Source organism: Silene latifolia, chromosome 6 (assembly GCF_048544455.1).
Source record: "Silene latifolia isolate original U9 population chromosome 6, ASM4854445v1, whole genome shotgun sequence".
In the NCBI taxonomy this organism is placed as follows: Eukaryota; Viridiplantae; Streptophyta; class Magnoliopsida; order Caryophyllales; family Caryophyllaceae; genus Silene; species Silene latifolia.
In genome coordinates, this window is record NC_133531.1 from 97,674,466 (window position 1) to 97,694,273 (window position 19,808).

The 19,808-nt window shown below is 35.9% G+C and overlaps 1 pseudogene; it reads right to left on the reverse strand.

The window, feature by feature from the left end:
- Window positions 1-925: 925 nt before the first annotated feature.
- On the reverse strand, window positions 926-16,460 carry LOC141587031 (lysM domain receptor-like kinase 3; annotated as a pseudogene).
- Between the last annotated feature and the right edge of the window lie 3,348 nt (window positions 16,461-19,808).

A 19,808-nucleotide genomic window follows, 5' to 3' on the forward strand; every position in this document is an offset into this window, starting at 1 on the left:
GTCCACACAAATCACTCCGTTTGGCCACTTTAATTTCCTAACAACACTTAATTGACTCGACTCTATTTGACGCTATCAACCGTGCATGCATTACGCATGATCTATACTAGTAAGTAGTAAGTAGTAAGGTAGTAATCTAACAATCGACAACAAAATTATTGACCTAGACTTACAAGGCCCGCCTCATACTCTCCCGGAGTCTCCCCTTCAACTTTCTCGTTTTTTGTTTCAGTAAATAAATACCCTCGTGAACCAAATTTGTGAAGTTTTAACCAAAATATCCAAGTGTAAGTCGATGTTAATGGTTAGAAGTTCATGTGTTTTTTGCAGGTTTACCGGAGGTCTAGAGATGGTCTCGCATTCTAAAAGAAAAGCGGAATGTTCTATCCACTTCGACTACTTTTACCATCCCCCGATTAAAAAGCGTCGTCTTTGTGTTCTTGATGAGTCTGTTTGTAAAAGTTATGCTAGTTGTGCTTTTGTTAGTTTAGGGGTCTCTACCGGCCCTCGGTTTGTACTATAACAGGTTTGTATGTTTGACTTTTCTTGTTTATAATAGTACACAGTTGTCTAAAAAAAAAACCAAAATATCCAAGTGGGCTGTTTTTTGTTTCTCGTTTTTTGCTTTGTGGTTGTGCCATGAGACGGCACATATCCGTCTATAACTACAGAGGGGTCAAATACAATACCACATTCCTAATAGGACAAGCAACAAATGGAGTGGTGGGGGCAAAAAATGTCACCACTTTCAAGCTATTTGACCTGTCTTTAGCTATAGACGAATATAGCTGTTGCTGGAATGACCAAAAGAAGAAATTATCTCAACGAGTCACAAGGGTTCGAGCATGCAATCTAATCTACAAAGAATTATGTAAACGTAATATGTATTTTTGTTTCATACACTGTATATTATACACACATGAAATTTAAATAAATAAACATATCATTCTCAGTTTATGTTTGATTTTATCTTAATTTCCAATATATAATTGTGTTTAGGAACAATTAAATACAGGATGTATAATTTCAGATTTCTTTCATTCTACCTAACATCTCATCCTTTTTACATGCTGATTTTCCGGGTTCCAGGATATCAATCATATGCACTGACATCATCAAGGCCACAAAGCAATAAGAACTGACAAGCTATTTTACCGAGCTGACATAAGGTTTACAAGGCCTTGATCTTCGTAAAAGGCGCCCACGTCCCACTCCGCTGTCGTCGAGGACATAGTCATCAGAGCAACTACCACTGATCTCATACTCGGTCTCAAGTGCGGGTTTTCTTGGGTACATGCATAAGCAAGTTGCGCCATCTGCACCACACCACACCAAGTTACAAGTTCAAACATAATTAACCACCCAAAATTAAGAAAGCTTCCACCAGATAATATACCTTTGTCGAAAACTAAGCTTCTTGATTTCTTTTTACACGGATACCATGCTATGGTGTGAACGGAAATGCAAGTGAAGTAAAAAGCTACTGATCATATAAAATTCACACATACTAAAAAATAAAATATATGAGATTCCGAGTAGGAAATTCATTTTGGACATTTCGAAAAGAAAAAGGAACCAGAAAGTGTAGCTATATAAATGAGTAGCAGTCCCTCAAAGCACTGATAAACATCAGGTCTCCTAGGGTAAAAAAAATCAAAGAGCATCAATAGATGTGGACTGTGGAGTCAAAGTAAGTTGATGAAGATGTCGGGTCACAAATGACCACGCCCACATGACACAGAAAAAGAAAGGATCCAAATAGGCTGTTTAAGATAAAGATACGGTCAATATAAAAAGGAAATTGGGAAGCCTAAAGCCGTTAAAGGTGGTCAGATGGAGTGCTAAATTATAATTTACCTTGTAAACTGAGTTAAGTGGATAGTCATTTCCAAGCCTTGGATCAACAAGCTTCTGTATCTCAGTTGGGTTGTGCTGATTAATAACAGTCTCAAACTGTGAAAGCAGGAAACAAAAATTATTAGCCTTCATCAAACGAATCTTTTCATGTAGCATCTTTCTGTCATAAATTATGTCCAGTGAGTCCTTATTTACTTAAAAACATAATAATACCGACAATCTTGAAACCGTATCCAATTCTCAGTTAGCTTTCCAATAGAACGGCCACCCAAGCAATAAGGCACAACAACATTACCCCAGTGCCTTAAGAGATCTCGCAAATTGGAGGTAACAGGAGATTGATGTACACATCCTCCCAAGTTAGCAACATAAAACCGGTGCTTTGAAATGACCCAAATGAAATTGCGTTGAGAATAACATCAAATGACTATCATTTCATAATCAACAAAAGAAACACCAACAGTTTCATACTTTTATGTGCCTTTCCACTTTATTCCATCATAATTTACAATCGAAAAGTAGTCATTAGCTCTGGAAATGGAAAGAAGCCGTCCAACAAGTTAAATTAAAAAACAGAGAGAAAAATCCGTAGTTAAGATTGGTGAAAGCAAGGAACTCATAGAGGATTTACAAGGCCAACAAGGTGAGAAACCAGAAGATAATGAGATTTCTCTTTCTCTATAAAACCATAAGGTGAGAAACAAGGACTTACCAGGCCAACAAGGCCTTTAGAATCAGTGACTGATGCATTATCCTTGACTACAGCTGCCTTAGCTGATATAAGCTCATAGAGGACGACTCCAAATGCATAAACATCTACTTTTGGAGTTACTTCACCATATTGGGCGTATCTGCAACGAAAAAAAGACAGTTATGACTGCTGAACTTATGTAGCAACATGAGCGTAATCATTCAAGGAAAACATTGCCGTCCACAAATTCTTTCAGATTAATTATACAAATAGAGTTTGCAACAAAGTTCCTAAGTCTATTCAGCAAACTGAGAAACAGTAATGGAGGGCCGAGGAAATGTAGCCCAGAAAGTTTGGTGACAGTTTAGAGCAAAGCAAGACAAAAGTCCAAAACTTATGCATAAGAGAAAGCCGAGAGATTGTTTCAATGACATGACATTTCAACTATATATTAGACAAGTATCAGGCTAGTTTCTTACTCTGGAGGCATATATCCAAAAGTGCCCACTAGACGCGTAGGAGCAGAGAAAATTCCAACTTCAGTTAGCTTAGTCAACCCAAAATCTGCCACCTGCAAAGATCAGAAAGTAGGCACCAAAATTTTGAAGGTTTTCACTACAGAGTACCAGAAACGGAGCTATGGGTAGGCTGAACTGGGCAATGGCCTGTGTTAGATTTATTAAAAATAAGTACAAAGCCTCCCTCAGTGGGCTGATTGTGTCGTAGCGTGATAGCGGTAGGAAGTGTATGTTTAGAATACTGAATGCTTTTAGCAGTTGTGTTGTAGGTCTAAAGCTTATTGTCAACGGTTTTATGGGGTTTTTTTTTTCTTTTGGTAAAAAATTCACCCTTGATATTATTTTATTACCTACAAATTTCTTTATTTTTCTTAAAGATCTCCTCTTCTTAGTTTATTGTACTAACATTTACAAATGGATTGGCCAATAATATATCATCAACTTGACGGTGATCATTTAACTAATAAATATTTTTCAGTGGTTGGTCAATGGTCATACTATAGGCTTGGAGTGGTCCTTTTTATTAGGAGAACAATTAAGTTACTATTTCACTATTAACCATTTTACGACGCAAGTCGCACACTAGTTATTAAAACAATGTCTTACAGAAGGTTTAATGTTTTGCATTTTACTTATTTTCTCCATCACATATAGGTTTCGATAACACACTTCTAAAATTACAGAGTTAGTTTTTTTTCTCTACATCTATAATTCGAAAATTAACAAAAACACTTGTTAATCTGTATAATTCATATAATTATCTTAATTGCTAATATAATGATACTAATAGATATTGTCGGCGTTAAAAATTAATGGTGGGAGTTCTACGAGGAATGAAGATGGACGTAATCTGTATAGAAAGTAGGTGAATCATGAATGTAGTGGTCTGCTCTGTTATACATGATTATATATCTTAATCTCAACCAATCTTGTAAAACTGACCCATATTCATATATTTTCCTGACTTCGTCCCTGTAGAGTACAATGAGACATTTGTAAATCATACCTTTGCATGCAAGTTTTTGTCTATTAGTATATTGGCAGATTTAATGTCACGATGAATGTAAACAGGAACTGTGTGCTCATGAATGTACTCAAGGCCTCTAGCAGAATCAAGAGCGATTTGTACTCTAGCACGCCAAGGTAGGGGGTCTTTTCCTGGTTTGATAAAAAAATAAAACATTATTATCTGACTCTACATATAAATTCTATCATTGTATTACGCAATTGGCCTTTTACCTGAGAATATAGTTTTGTATATGTGCAAAGATACATCAGAAAAAATTCGTAAGGATAAAAATCTCACCAGAACCACGCAAATGCTGGCTTAAATTGCCATTCTCTATAAATTCATACACGAGGAAAAGACACTCTTCTACACAATAACCAATCAAGCGTACCTGCAGTCGATGGGACAATATATTTCAGGAGATAATTAAAGCAATGAAAAATCAATAGTGAACTTAGAATTATTTTTTTACGAGAGAAAATGTGGATTATAGGATGAGTGGGTCATGGCTGTTGTTGGAGAAGAACAAGTGGGATGAGTTATGTGCGGTTGTCAATGGATGAGATGGGAGTAAGGCTGGTGAGCAAATTTGTTTACGAATTGAGTTAGGAGCGTTTCAATGGGTTAGGACCCAATTTGACAAAAAGCCACTTAATAAGTTGTCAACAAAGGAAAGGAAGAGAATTGAGAAGACAAAAAATTGTTCCCAAAGAGTACGTGGGGAAAAAACAGAAGGATGGAGGAAGTAGTATTCATTAAAAGGACACCAAGGAAATGACACCCATATACAAAAAGACACCATAAGCACACAGAACAATAACAAGTCTAAACAAGGAAACAAGGCACAATAAATTCAGATATATAGAATCGGGGAAACGCCTTAAACGTTGACATACAAATATTGGTTATAGTAGAAAAGGCCAATAAATTCAATATCATTGTAACAAAACATGCATAAATCATAAAGAATCGAGAACCTTACCAGGTTTAAGTGATGAACACGGGTCAACACCTTTAACTCAGCGAGAAATTCTTTTGATGCTTGCATGTCCATCTTTTTGATAGCTGCTTTCTGTAAGAAAAAACAATTTTAACCAAACAAAACCAGAAACTCAGCACCAAAGACATCACACTACATTAGCCTCAGAAGAAGTTAGGATTTTAATGTGAAAATTGAGTATTTACGAGATAGAAGGTACACAGAGATGTCAAATTTGCATTCACAATCAAGTCCGGGAAAGAAACTGCAAAAGATATCTGTAATTGCTGCTATGACTGACCTTCCATTAGCTGAAGGGTACAACTTTTGCTTCTTGTTTAAATAAGTGGATTATACCCAATTTTACAACTTAAAGAAAGATGTGTGACTATGCTGTTAAAATTGGCATACCATTGAGATGATCATACTTAATAATATCACTTCCAGTTATCAGAATTAACTTACGTGACAGGTAAATCATAAATGTTTTATCAGACTAGATTACCCGCTAATTGTTTTATCAATAATTCATACTTAATAATCATAAATGTTTATCAGACTAGTTATAGCTGAGTAAGCAATAAATTAGTTTAAAGTGCTGTGCAAACCTCTCCTCTCAGCTCTGCATAGTAAACATCACCAAAACCACCTGAACCAATCTTGTTAGCCAAGCTGAAGTTATCTGTTGCTTGTGCAAGTTCTTCATAAGAAAATTCTACTGATTTATCTACTGTAACTCCCATAGTTCCAGTAGCACTTGTAGTTGTACGTGAACTTCCATGAGCTGTCATAAAAAAAATCAACCTTGAATGATTACAATGATGAAATTCAAGCATAACAACATGCATTGCGTGACTTCCATGAACCTATGACATCATTTGTAGGCACAAACAATCAGTGAACTTATCTGGTACTTGCTCTGTGTGTTGATAAACTTCCTAGTTTGTTCTTCACAAAAAAGAGGACATAATAAGATGCGTGGCACAATGAGTTATATTGCTATTATTAAAATGCAACTAGGATATTTATTTTGGTCATTGGAGTATGACAAGAAGTTTAATCTTTTAATAGAATATATGACTAGGAGTCTTATTCTTAAGATGCGGGTTTGTCCCACATCGGAAGGTTACTTATGAATAGGGAGAAGGGGTCGTTTGGTTCGTGGTGGAATTACAGCCGTTAAAAGCTGTACGACTCGAGTTATTGACACGAACCGCCTGAAAACTGACAAGATAGAACCTGAAAATTTGATGAACCAGAACCTGACCCAAACCAAACCAGGTAAGGTTAACCAAGAACCGCTAGAACTCGAAATACTATGAGCTAAAATCAATCTGACCCAACCCGAACTAACGGATAACCGATAGAACCCGAAATGCAATGAACCGAAATCGACCCAAAGGCTAACGGATAATAGATAGAACCCGAAATGCAACGAACCGAAACCAACCTGAAAGCCAAACGGATAACCGATAGAACCCGAAATGCATTGAACCCGTAGATTGAGCCACAACACCTTGTTTCTTAGACATCCATGAGGACATCCCGGAACCAAGTGTGAAAGCATAGCCAGAAGTGCTTTTCATGTCGTCAATTGAACCGGCCCAATCGCTGTCAGAATAGGCTGTCAATTTTGGCTCTACACTGGATTCAAACATAACTCCAAAATTTGAAGTTCCCCTTAGATATCTCAGGATTCTTTTCGCTATTCCCATATGAATGTCACTTGGATCAGTCATGAACCTTGATAGTAGGCTTGCAGCAAAGATCAAATCTTCAAATCTGGTCTAGTTGTTGTGAGGTAAAGCAAACTACCCATAATGCTTCTCTATAGCCTTGTATCTGACTTCTGGTTGCCATCAGATTTGGATATATGCTCATTAATGGCCAGTGGTGTTGCTACTGGTTTGCAATGGTGCATCTTGAATTTTTTAAGAATATCCTGAGCATACTTAGCTTGAGAAATAAAGATCCCATCTTGAGATTGGTGAACCTCCATCCCAAGAATGAGCCCCAAATATGTCATCTCGAACATCTTTTTCACCTCCTCCTTGAAAGTAACAATCATGTTGTTGTTATTCCTAGTAATGAGGAGATCGTCAACATAGAGAGAGACTAAGAGAAAGTCATTGTCTCCTCACCTTTTCACATAGAGCGTGTGTTGGTTTTTACTTCTCACAAAACCTTGCTGAATGAAAAATGAGTCAATCTTGGTGTACCATGCTCTATGTGTTTGTTTCAAGTCATAAAGAGCCTTCTTTAATCTGTACACACTCTTCTTTTCCCTTGGCAACATAGCCTTTGGGTTGATGAACAAAAACTTCTTCTTCAAGCTCACCGTTGAGGAAAGCCGACTTGACATCAAGCTGATATATTTTCCAACTCTTCTATGTGGCCAACGCGATAAGAGTTTTGACAGTGTCAAGTCTTGCTACCGGAGCAAAAGTGTCTCCATAATCAACCCCGGCTTCATGTGCATAGCCTTTGACAACCACTCTCGCTTTATATTTGTTGATTGTGTCATCAAGATTTAATTTGGTCTTATAAACCCATTTGACACCGATCACCTTTACCTTCCTATCTTCCTATCTTGAGGTGGATCAACAAGCTCCCAAGTGTTATTTTTGATGATCACGTCAATCTCATTTTTCATGGCTTCCTGCCATTGGTCTTGGCAGCTTCCTCATAGTTATTTGGTTCATTAGTTGCAAAATAGCATGATTCACACAACTCGGGATCCAAATGAACAATAGGACAATTTTGATAGATCTGAGATAAAGATTTCTTTCCTCGTGGACCTGTAGCATTCTCATCACTAGAATGAGGGGATGATGGATCTCAATCGCTATTGTGTGGTGTACAAGAAGAGGTGGTAGGCGTGTTACCGGCGCTGTGAGGAGTGCTTGGTATACACTCTACTGGCTCTTGAGGAGATGAACCAGAATATTCAAATATCACACTTCTTCGTTGAACTTTCTCTTCTTCCCAATTCCACATAAAATTTTCATCGAACTCCGCATCTCTACTGATGATAATTTTCTCAGTATTGATGTTGAAAATTCGGTAGCCCTTTGACGGTGTGCTATAGCCAAGAAAAATTCCTTTCTCGGCTTTTTCATCTTTTTCATCCAACTTGGTCCTCTTTTGAGATGAAATATGAACATAACATACAAATCCAAATACTCGAAGATGTTTGGCTGTGGGCTTAATCAAACTCCAAACTCCAAACTCCAAGCTTCAATTCGAGTCACTCCTTGAACATCTTTAGTAGGGAGTCTGTTAGCAAATAGATAGACCGAAGTATACACGGCCTCTGCCCAAAATTTCTTTGGCAAATTTTGCAACGAGCCATCTCCATGACTGTTCTGTTTTGTTCTGCTTTTTCTTTCTGAAACTCTATTTTGCTGAGGTGAATAGCCAACTGTGAGTTTGCTGAACACTCTCGTCTTCACAAAATTTATCAAACTGCCTTTCCTCTGTCCGATCTCATTCTTTTCATCTTGCACCCTGTTTGTGTCTCCACTAGAGCTGAATTTCTTGAAAACATAGAACAAATCTGATTTCTCACGCATGAAATATACCCATATCATACGAGTATAGTCATCAATGAACAAAATGAAGTACTTATTTTCGCTTAAAGGAGTTCTATGGGGACCACAAACATCGGTATGAACAAGCTCAAGTTCTCCTTTGCTCTCCAGTTGGTTGTGTGAGGAAAAGGCTTGCGATGTTGGTTACCAAGTTGACATGCATCACACAGATTTTTGATAGGAGGCAAAGAGAATATCACACACCATGTTCTTGTGGTATAGGAAATTAAGCGCACCAATGTTGAAGTGCTCATATCTCTTGTGCCAAAGCCATGTTTCAACACTTTGGACTTTGTTAGCCTGCTCCAAAGATGTATCCAAGAATAGAGAAATGCCTTGTTTTGCATTTTGATTATAGCAATTTCCCTTTTTTTGTGGATCATAGATGATGCAATGTTCATCTTTGAAGATTACGGAATAGCCATGGAGCATCATTTGAGGTATACTCAACAGGTTTTCACTAAGATTAGGTACTAAGAGATCATTGATAAATTTAGTACCTTTCTTAGTTTGGACAACAATGGTTCCCTTTCCTTGTGTCTCTAAGACGGCTCCATTTCCCACACGAACATGAGACTTGTTTGAAGTATCAAGTTGAGTGAAAATCTTCTTATCATGAGTCATATGGCTTGTACAACCACTATCAATAAGCCATTTTTGCTTGTTGCCAGAATTTTCACTTTGACAAACTTGAAATAGATGATCCTCAATTGCTTGGTGGGTTTGGTGGGTGGAGTGATCTTGTGAGTTTTGTCTGGCTTTAATTTTACAATTTTTCTAAAAATGGCCAAACTTCTTGTAAAATCTACATTGTAGTTTGGGTTTCCCCTTAAACCAACAATTTTGCTCCGAATAATTGTTTTTGTCGGAAGTGTCACATGGAGGAAATTTTCCAGATGTGGATGAACTATTGTTACCCTCCACATGTTTACCATTATCTTCTTTTAGATAAGGTAACTTTGATTTGTGCTTAGTTTGGAAAGCACCTTCAGTTGGGCAGCGATGGCTTTCATCGTTGTTGATGAATTTTTCCTCGTGTGCCAGCATAGAACCAAGTAGTGCTCAGATCTTTAAATTCTTCAATCATAGAGGCAATAGTATTGAACTTACTATTGAGAGTTACTAGCACCTTCGGAACGATTGTGTCATCGCTCTTTTGCTGATGACGCCCCAATGATTTTTGGTGTTATGCTGTCCGAAACAGCACTATGGATATATGAAAGTGCCCTCGCATCTTTTATTTCATCAGTTTTTAATTGTTGTAGTTTTGCAGCGGAATATTCACTTCCTTCTACTCTTGCTTCAAAACCCTTTTCCACAATCTCCCATAAATCACAAGACTTTAAAAATAGTTTCATTTTGACACTCCAATAATCGTAACTTTCTCCTGCAAAGTTTGGGATTGCAGGGAGAGAAACACTTGAACTTGAAGCCATACTTCAAGAGGCCCTTTAAGATCCTTAATGGCTTTGATGCCAAATGATGCGATTTGGGATAGTTTATGTAAGAAAGTGGAGAGAAATAAGTTTGAGAGAAGGAACTAGTTTGTGATTGAAATAGTTTGATTTGATTGATATTGATTGATTGTATTGATATGTTAATTGATTACAATGCTTTACGGTTACATGGTATTTATAGGTGATACGCACCCTTTCATATTCTAGGATGTATGCATCAATCATCTAGATTCATAGTACATACATATGCATGAATGATCTAGATTCATAGTACTATGCATGATTCATGAATGATCTAGATAAATAGTATATACACTATGCATAAATAATCTAGATTCATGGTATTAACTAAGTGCATGAACCTAAATGAATCAAGAAAAGTCTCATTATTTTAACACAATGTCCAATAATCAAATTTCATAATTGACTCCACCAAGCAACGACCCAATTTAAATTAAACTCTGCCTATCGACTCGATTTATTGTTCGAACCGACCCAACCCAACCCAACCCGACCCAACATAATTCGTCAGACTCGAACACGAACAATACAACTCGAACACGAACAATACAACTGACATGATCCGTGAATGATCCAAAACCAAACCGAACCAAACCGGGTCGGGCCTAATCAAACATTTTGACCCGACATATCCCGACCATTGGATTGGAATGACCACTGACCTGTTACACTCACTCACCCACACGACCCGTGAATGATCCAAAACCAAACCGAACCGGGCCGGGCCGGGCCCAATCAAACATTTTGACCCGACATACCCCGACCATTGGAATGAAATGACCACTGACCTGTTACACTCACTCACCCACTCACCTGAGCCGTAAGTGCCCACCAAACATGAATCTGAATTTGAGATGACCAGATTGGTCAATCTAGGTGGAATGAAATGAAATTAGAATGTGAGATTATCAAGGTATGGATTTAGTTACCCATTTGAACTTGTTTTGTTTGGTATTAGGGGAATAAAGTTTGTATTTAGGGGGGGGAAATGAAGTTAGAAACATGGAGTGAGAGTGATTTATGAGATTCAATGGGCGTTAGGGTGGAATAAAAATTCATTAAGTATCTAACTCCATTCCAAAATAATTCAACCAAAATGGTTTGGTCATGTAAGAAGGAGACCTATGGACGCACCAGTTAGGAGGCTGGAGACTTGGAGAACAGAAAAGGTCCCTAGATGTAGAGGGAGACCGAGACAGACATGGTTGAGAGTGATAGCTCACGATATGAGATTGCTGGGGCTTGAGGAGAGTATGGTGATGGAGAGGGCACAATGGAGGGAAAGGATACATGTGGATTTTTAGTATTTGATGTTTTTTAACATATTTATTTAGTATTTTTATTTATTTTTTTTTTTTAAAAAAAATTGTTTTTTCTCCTTTATTACACCTTTTTTACCAACCACTTTCTTACATATTTTACTTGGTTTACTTTTAAGGCATTCCAGATCCTTAATTCTATTTCGATTTTCAAAATCGTTTTAATCTCTTCTCTCGATTTAAGTTCTAAGTTACTATAAAAGAAATCCGGAATTCGATTTTAAAACCTGTAAGTTTACCTTGACTTTGTATTACATTTTTGCTCTCCCTTTTGTGTTTCACTTTTCCATTTTCTATTCGCATTTTGAGGTGGGCGTTCACCCAGGGACGGTTCTAAAAGATGATTCATGTCGGCCGACCCCAATCCATTTTGGGATTAAGGCTCTGATGTTGATGTTGATGTTGTTGTAGTATTATCGTGGATCCAATGCATTCCAAAACACTCAACCAAACACCGTAATATAAGATCGTAATATAAGACCTGGCAAAACGGGTCAAAAGGGGTGGGTCGGGTCCATTTCGGGCCGGGTTGCTTACGAGTTAATGGCTAAGTATTTTAGTTAGTACTATTTTTAAGAAATACTCCGTACTATTTTGCAAATTTAACTATTTATTAGAACGGTTGTAACCAATGAAACTTTATAACTTTATTTTGATATATATAAAATATTAATGTGACTTAGTAGTAGTCGTTTCGGGTTATTTTGCGTCACTTGAAGTCATTTGGGATCGGGTCAATTATAAGTCGGGTTTTTTCAGGCTGGGTCACCTCGGGTCGGGTTAACATTGGGTCAGACAATGTTCGGATCGGGTTGGATCTGGGCCGAGCCGGGTCAATTCGGGTTTCGAGTCGTATTCGAGTCAAGCATGTTCGGGTCATTTTCGGGTCTCGGGTTTTGCCAGGTCTAAAATATAAAAATACTAAATGCAGGTTAATTAGTCACTACAGAATTATTTTCGTCACAAGTCATCTAGATTATTAGAATACCATGTCTCCAAAGTATTATCTTTGAGAGGCCGCACCAACGACATAGGAAAAGATTTCTCCCTTCACTTGCCGACATAGTTAACAAGTTATTAGTGAACCACCTAAATTTTCGACTATCATGTTCCTTTATCGTTCTTTCACCCAGATTTATTGCTCCCGTTATAACAACACAAAAATATCTCAAAATGACAAATTATTCATGGACATCCAAAATAGAAACTGGGAAGTTTATTCATGGAAAAAAGTACCAACTGAGAGTCCATGTCCATGTAGAGTCTAACAGCATAATTCGCATAAAAACATATCTCTTCCAAAAGGCGAATACCCACACCCTAATGGTTATTCCTACCGTACGAAAGTAAAGCCTAATGTTGGTCATCTTGTTTCTAAATACTTCATGTAGTTTTTTTAATTGACAAATGGGTGGGGTTGGGGATAAGCTGTAAAAGCCAAAAGGTGACCATTACCAGTCCGCTTTGATTGTTCTTCAGGCATGTCAAGAAGTATAGAAGATTCCTTCATGTTCTTTCTTCTGCGTTGAATAAAATATGCAACAGCCAACACGATCAAGACAACTACCACTGCAACAGCTATACCAGCTATGGCCCCACCAGAAAGCCCTGTTTATATAAAGTGAAACTGTTTACTTCACAGAACACTGAATCCCGGGAGTATCACCTCATGGATGTTTCTCTTTAATTGCAATGAGATCAATCAATAAGAAGACAGAGTACCTGTGCTGCAAAGACAAACAAATTAAAAGGGTCAACAAACTTATCACAAAACGACAAAGCTTCTCTTGTTCTCTTCAGGAAAATTCGATAGTTCACACCACTACACAGTTTTAGACATCTAGTTATTAAATCTTAGCTACAAACAATTAAGTCTTGGTTTGAGACATGATTTCTGGTATCTATCTTCGCCGCCTGATCTCGGTCGTTGCGCTACAAATATGGCCAGGTCTGCCTCTTAAGTACAATTGTGGTAACTTTCAAACCCTTGATAAATCATTGTGATGGAGTGTCACTGGCTAGTAGCCTGATATTATATACCATTGGTATACAGCATTGAAACATTTTTTCGGCATGTACCTTAGAAATCCAGACAAACCTTTGAATATAATGGCATAACAAGAGGTGGCATGGGGGCAGGGGATACAGAAAACTAGATAGATGATGTGAAGAGAGAATAAAGAAGCTGTTGATGGAATGAACCTGTAAAGTGAAAGAGAGCTGGCAACACACTTTATCAAGAGCTACAAACGCTCAGGGTTATTTCAACAAAAAAATTGCAATTCTCATGGCAACGTAGACAGTATCCCTTATTTATATCAACAATATCAAGGAACTTAAAGTCTTAAACTTCAGTTTCAAAAATGGCCCATTGGATTTCTAATCAAGTAGGCATTTAAGTATGAAACAGAACAGGATCTTTGGTTAGCATTCACTTGGTTAAATTCTCATTCATGACGGGCTCTTTTCGACACAAATTGTGACGGACCCAAATGTGACCATTTTTATGAGAAAATGCGACCATATAGGTAACATTTTATGAGTGGTTACTTTTTATCATAAAGTGGTCACATTTGGGGCCGTCACAATTTGTGACCATCACAAGAAAGACCAATTGTTCTTTTATTATGGCCTTCAAAGATCTATTCTATTGAGATAGCCATTCAAATAAATATTTCGCAACACATTTAGAGAAAGTCTGTCACTAGTTTGTTGTAGATTGCCACAGATAAAAAAATAAATTGGGCCAGTCGATGCTAATACTGTATAAGGGTAACTAATTTGGGATAAAATTACTAATGTGCAGAAAAAAGTGTAAACTAATGGACCACTAATTATACGGAGTATCTGAAACCAGAGGCATCATGACAGAATTTTCCTTGAATGTATGTATCCAGTATAACCATCGACTCGTACCTCACTGCGAAAGGAGGATATTCTCCGTTTTTGTCTGCATCAAAAGTTTTAACATTCATCAGTACAAATGCTTAGAGAGTTCACTGAGTAGACTACAAAATCTATCCATCAAGGCAATGCAATCAATCACAAACACTAACGCTCATAAGAAAATGCAAATTTTCAACATTCAAACCGATGACGATTCACTGATTCATATTATCAGCATAGACTAGAAATAATATGGATATATAATGATATGTCAGAGCAAGCATAAGAAATGGGAAAATATATACTCAATAGAATATAAAGATGAGTGACACTAAAGCAGATACTCATTTCAACAATTTGATTGTTTCCCAAAGTAAGCAGCTTTCCAGGAATAATGCGTATCGTCTGTCTAATGTTGATTGACAGCAATACACAAATAACACAATCACATTTGTTCATAAAATCTACCGCTTTGTTTGCAGCCTGTAGCTTTGTAGACTTAAGATTAACATCAACAACAAAATTTACACAAGTTATCCGTACGTCATTCATGTGCTTATTTTCCCATCTTTAACCCGTTTAGCTGAGAGGAAGTGAGGAAACTAAAAAGAGGGAGAGTAGTAACTCTTGTTACTGATCTTCGCTATTGCAAAAATTGAGAAAGAATAGAAACGGTTTGACAGAAAACCTCTTTCATGGGTAAAATAAATAAACACTCCCACGAAATTGAGGAAATTGAATGAAGCTGCAACATAGAAGTGGCCTCATTTCCTTTTAGTTCCTTGTAACAAAAGCCACGGAAACACAGGAGTCAGGACTCTTAAAACCATGCACAGGACTCGCCTCAGTTCGTACAAGTAAACCAAACAACAAAATTTTTAATTTTTTTTTTCTCCTTTTCCCTTTTTTCTTTCTTTCCTGAATTTCATGCCAAGAAACCTAAAGAGTTGGTGTTGATAATTAATTTATACACCTCGCCATTAACAAGTATAGCTATTTTCCACTCTTGCATCTCAATTTGGAGCAAACATTCTCCTCAAATGTGAAGGTAGCAATAGACCCAATACGCCAATAGTACTGTACTTTCTAGCACCACTAGGCACTAGCAACCACGCCTCTACAGGAAAGCCATCTAAGACTTGAACATTTATAAAATTATCGAGATTCTCTCGCATGTTCGGCCAACAGCCCATTGGCCTTATAACTATTAAAGAATTGGTTAGGTGTCCCATGGTGAGGCTTGTAACGTACAAGACTTACTATTACCGTACGAGTATCACTTTGGTTCAACAAAACATAAAACAACTTCTTACCGGGAGAAAGGGAAAAAAGCAATAACCAGGGAATGAAAAAAGGGTATACCTTTAGCAGGAATAAACAAAATCCCACTTCCAGACTTGATATTGACATTTGGGTTGTACATCTGCAGCAAACTGGGAGTTGAGTTAGTCAGCTGATCAATATATGTCAAATTTTCCTCAGGGCGAAGCGGGTAAGTTAAGAACAAGCCATATTGCTTACTAATTCCACTATCCCCACAAGAGCAATTAACAGGAACATTAACAAGAGCATTGAGTTGGATACTATTAGGATTAAAACTGTTGTGTTGCTGAATCCAACTAACAGTAGTAAGATTAGCATAGTAAGTCCCAGCAATTAAATCATATGTATCACCCTTAATAACCCTATAAGTAAAAATATGACCTAAAAAACTGCCATTAATGCAATCACAAGAAAAGGGCACATTGATCCTAGAGAATGATTGAACCCTATCTTTGTCAGGAACTGATGGGTTGTAACTGAGCACATCATTTTCAGTAGAACCCATAACTTGGGCTATGAATGTTATGTTTGATTTTTGCCATACATAGTATGATGCTAATGCTAAAGGACACCCTTTCTTGCACTTTGATTCCACCATCACAGATGAAGATATCCATATTAGGGTGATTGCCCATAATTTTAATGGTGTTTTTGATTTTAGAGACAGCATTTGAGAGTATAATTTGTTGGGTTTTGAGCAGTTTATGTGGATTTCAATTTGGGTGATCAATGGTTTAGTACATTCTCTCAGCTGAGAGTTCACATGGAAAGTGGTTGACGGGTGATGCATTCAGTCAAAAATGAAGACAGGTCTAGATTGTTTAGCGTGGAGTTGTAGAATAGTACATGGTCTAGATATTGCATTAATCAAACAGTTAATCTTTCTTCAGACCGGTCTTTTTAGTCTGAAATAAAAAGACGGAATTTTATAACCATTTTACAGTTAAATTTTATCACGACTAAAAATAAGTTATCATAAACTGTAACACTTGTGTACCATTATTGTTACATTAAACCATAAAAGGGTCACATATGCTCGTCTGAGGCTTCAAACAAAGAGTGACCGTTTGAAATAAGAATCAAACTAGAAGTGTAAAAGTTATTGATATTGGAAATTTTAGGTGGTAATAAGATAGTCGTGCCTTGTTCTTTTCAGTTGAAAATAGTTTAATTAAATTTAATGGAGCTAAATTGAAATGAAGTAATAATTTTGTAAAAAAAATAAAGTAGATTAAACTAAAATAAACTAAACAAAACTGAATATGAAATTAAGAACAAAAGAATAGAAGGGACCTCTTGTTCCTTTCTCAAAATTCATGGAGATTTTCTATATTGCACCCTAAATTCTTGACTCGTCCACACTATACTTTCAAAATATTATATGTTATGGATCCATCCCCTATTTACTAAATGAATAGGTGATTCTACATTTTTTCCCGCCTAAAATATTAACTTCTATTTGGGCTTTTACTTTTTACTTTTTGCATTCTACTATGGGTCAAGTCTAACGTAAAAAATGATTGCCAAAAAATATGTATAACTCCTTCTATTCTGCTATTGGCTAAATCTAGATCATATCAATGATCTTGCCTAAAAATAACGTAAAAATTGTTTGCCAAAATACAAGTATAAAATCCTCAATCATTGCCAAAAAAAATAAGTATACCGTCAATCATTGCTATAATTATCTCATTAATTCAAGATATATTAACAAGACCAAATCTGCAAGCTCATAAGACAATCATTGTTATAATTAAATTATCGCATTAATTCATCCCCTATCTACTAAAAGAATATGTGAATTCACAAATTTTACCTCCAAAAACATCTTTTTAAATAAGGAAGCTATTGATAATTTAATTGTATTCAATAAATAAGTAAATTAATAATTATAATATATTTCATTATATAATTCTTTTCATTAAAATTAATCTTTTCACCAAATTACGAACTTTTCACTAAACAGTAAACTATAATATTTTAATTAAAGTATAAATAATACATAAAACTACTATAAACCATTAACTTTGTGGTATAAAAAATACTTTTTAAAAAAATACATTTCAGCACATTACTCAATTCTCTTTGATTAATTTTCAGTTTTTTTTTTTTTTTTTTGGCTCGAAACAAAATACATTACGAGAAAAATGAACAATTAATGAGATAACACTATTATTTTACAGTAGAATTTTACCCAATTTTCTTGAATAATTTTACAGTTCAATTTTTTTCTCATATCAAAATATAATGACAGGAAAGATGGAGAATTAATGAGGTGTTAATTTAGCATGATTAAGTAATACAAAAATAAAAAACTATAAATACCGCACATTTATTGCGCGGGATCTAAACTAGTTATTACTATTAAGTCTAAACCGTGACCTTTAATGCAAATCTGTCACTGCTTATGTGGAACCATTAAATCCCAATTCCAATATTTCGAATTACATCCGTTGTTCAACTTTTCTACTCCTTATTTCCTACTATGTCACACAATAATTTACTGTATTTGCTAATTTGATTGTTGTAGCAATCATCTCCTTTGAAGATGCATTTAAGAAATTCATGGGTTATTTTTTACTTTTACTTTCTTTTTGTTTGTTAGTCTTGAATTTGTGTGATCATTATTTCAGACTTTTAACCTCCCCTCAAATTTTGACTTTCCTTATTGTACTCCTGTTAAAAAAAAATAAAAATAAAAATACATGTTGTACCCCTAAACTACGTGACTAACTCTACACGGTGACCATTGGCGTTTGGTTCAAACATTAGGTATGGAATTAAATGGATTCTAACTCCAAGGGGGTATGGAGTTAGAACCACATACATGTTTAGAGTTGTTTGGTTCAATCCGGGTATGGGAATAATAATGTGTTGGGTGGAATGGAGTTGGAAACTTAGGAAGAGATATGGGTATGGGATTCCAAGGGGTTGGAATGAGTTAGAATCCATCAGGTATCTAACTTCATTCCAAAATGCTCCAACCAAACATTGGAATGGCCTAAATCCATTCCAATCCATTCCAAAAGCTCCAACCAAACACCCCCTAAACTAATTCGATAAGTTTTGCTGTTAAGTACTGGCATGGTCGTTACATGTAAGCTATTGACTGTATTTTGTAGGTGGCAAATGTTAATTAGTAGCCTACCTTTTCAAATTGTTTTTTTTTTTTTTTTTTTTGGCAAAAAAACACAAATTGGCCAAACATACTTTTTCTAAAGTTAAAAGTAATTCTTTAAAAGCTCAAAAACCATCTTTTTGTCCTTAAAAATAGAGGTCCTAATTTGATGCTTCTAGTTTTTGAAAAGCCCTTTTAGAAAATGGTCTATTTGGCCAATTTTTGTTTTAAAGCCAAAAATCACCTTGAAAAGTTAGGTAGACACACAACAATTAACATGTTTTGCCAAGTTTCTGAAAGTGTTTCTTAGAATATTGTATGTTTGGCCAATTTGTGTTTTTTTAACCAAAAAACACTTTAAAAATTAGGCCAAATACATAATAACTAGCATGTTTCACAAATTGGGCAAACACCCAAATTTCCAAAAGTTAAAATAACTTCTTAAAAGCTCAACGACCAACATTTTCTCCTTAAAAGTAGAAGCATCAATTTGGTACGTCTAGCTTATGAAAAGTAATTTTGAAAAGTTAAGTATGGGAAACAAAAGCTCAATTTTAACAAATTATATCAAACATGCTCTTATACTCTCATTCAATATTCCTAATTTTTCTCTGCAAATTGAGTCTCATTAATGACCAATCCTTAGTTTATCTCCTACACATCTTCTACTTATAATATCATCTTAATTTGTAATTGTATTTGTAATTTTAAGTATTATAAATAATATTTTTTAAGTATTATTTCAAATATAATACATAAATATTAATATTTTAACAAAATTCTTGGTTTACCTTTGATTTAATGGGTCGACCCACTTGGGTCGATCGGGATTCAACCCTAAAATAACGGGTCATTTCGAGTTTGGGTCGAACGGGTCGCCAGCTTGAAATTTTTAGATCTTGACCCTGAAAAACGGGCCGACTTGGGTTTTCAGGTCGGGTTAGAATTTGACAGGTGTATATCCTATTGTATATGTTGACCCTAGGTCTTATTAGGTTTTGAAACATGTCAAGATATCGCTTTATTTCTAAGTTATTTTA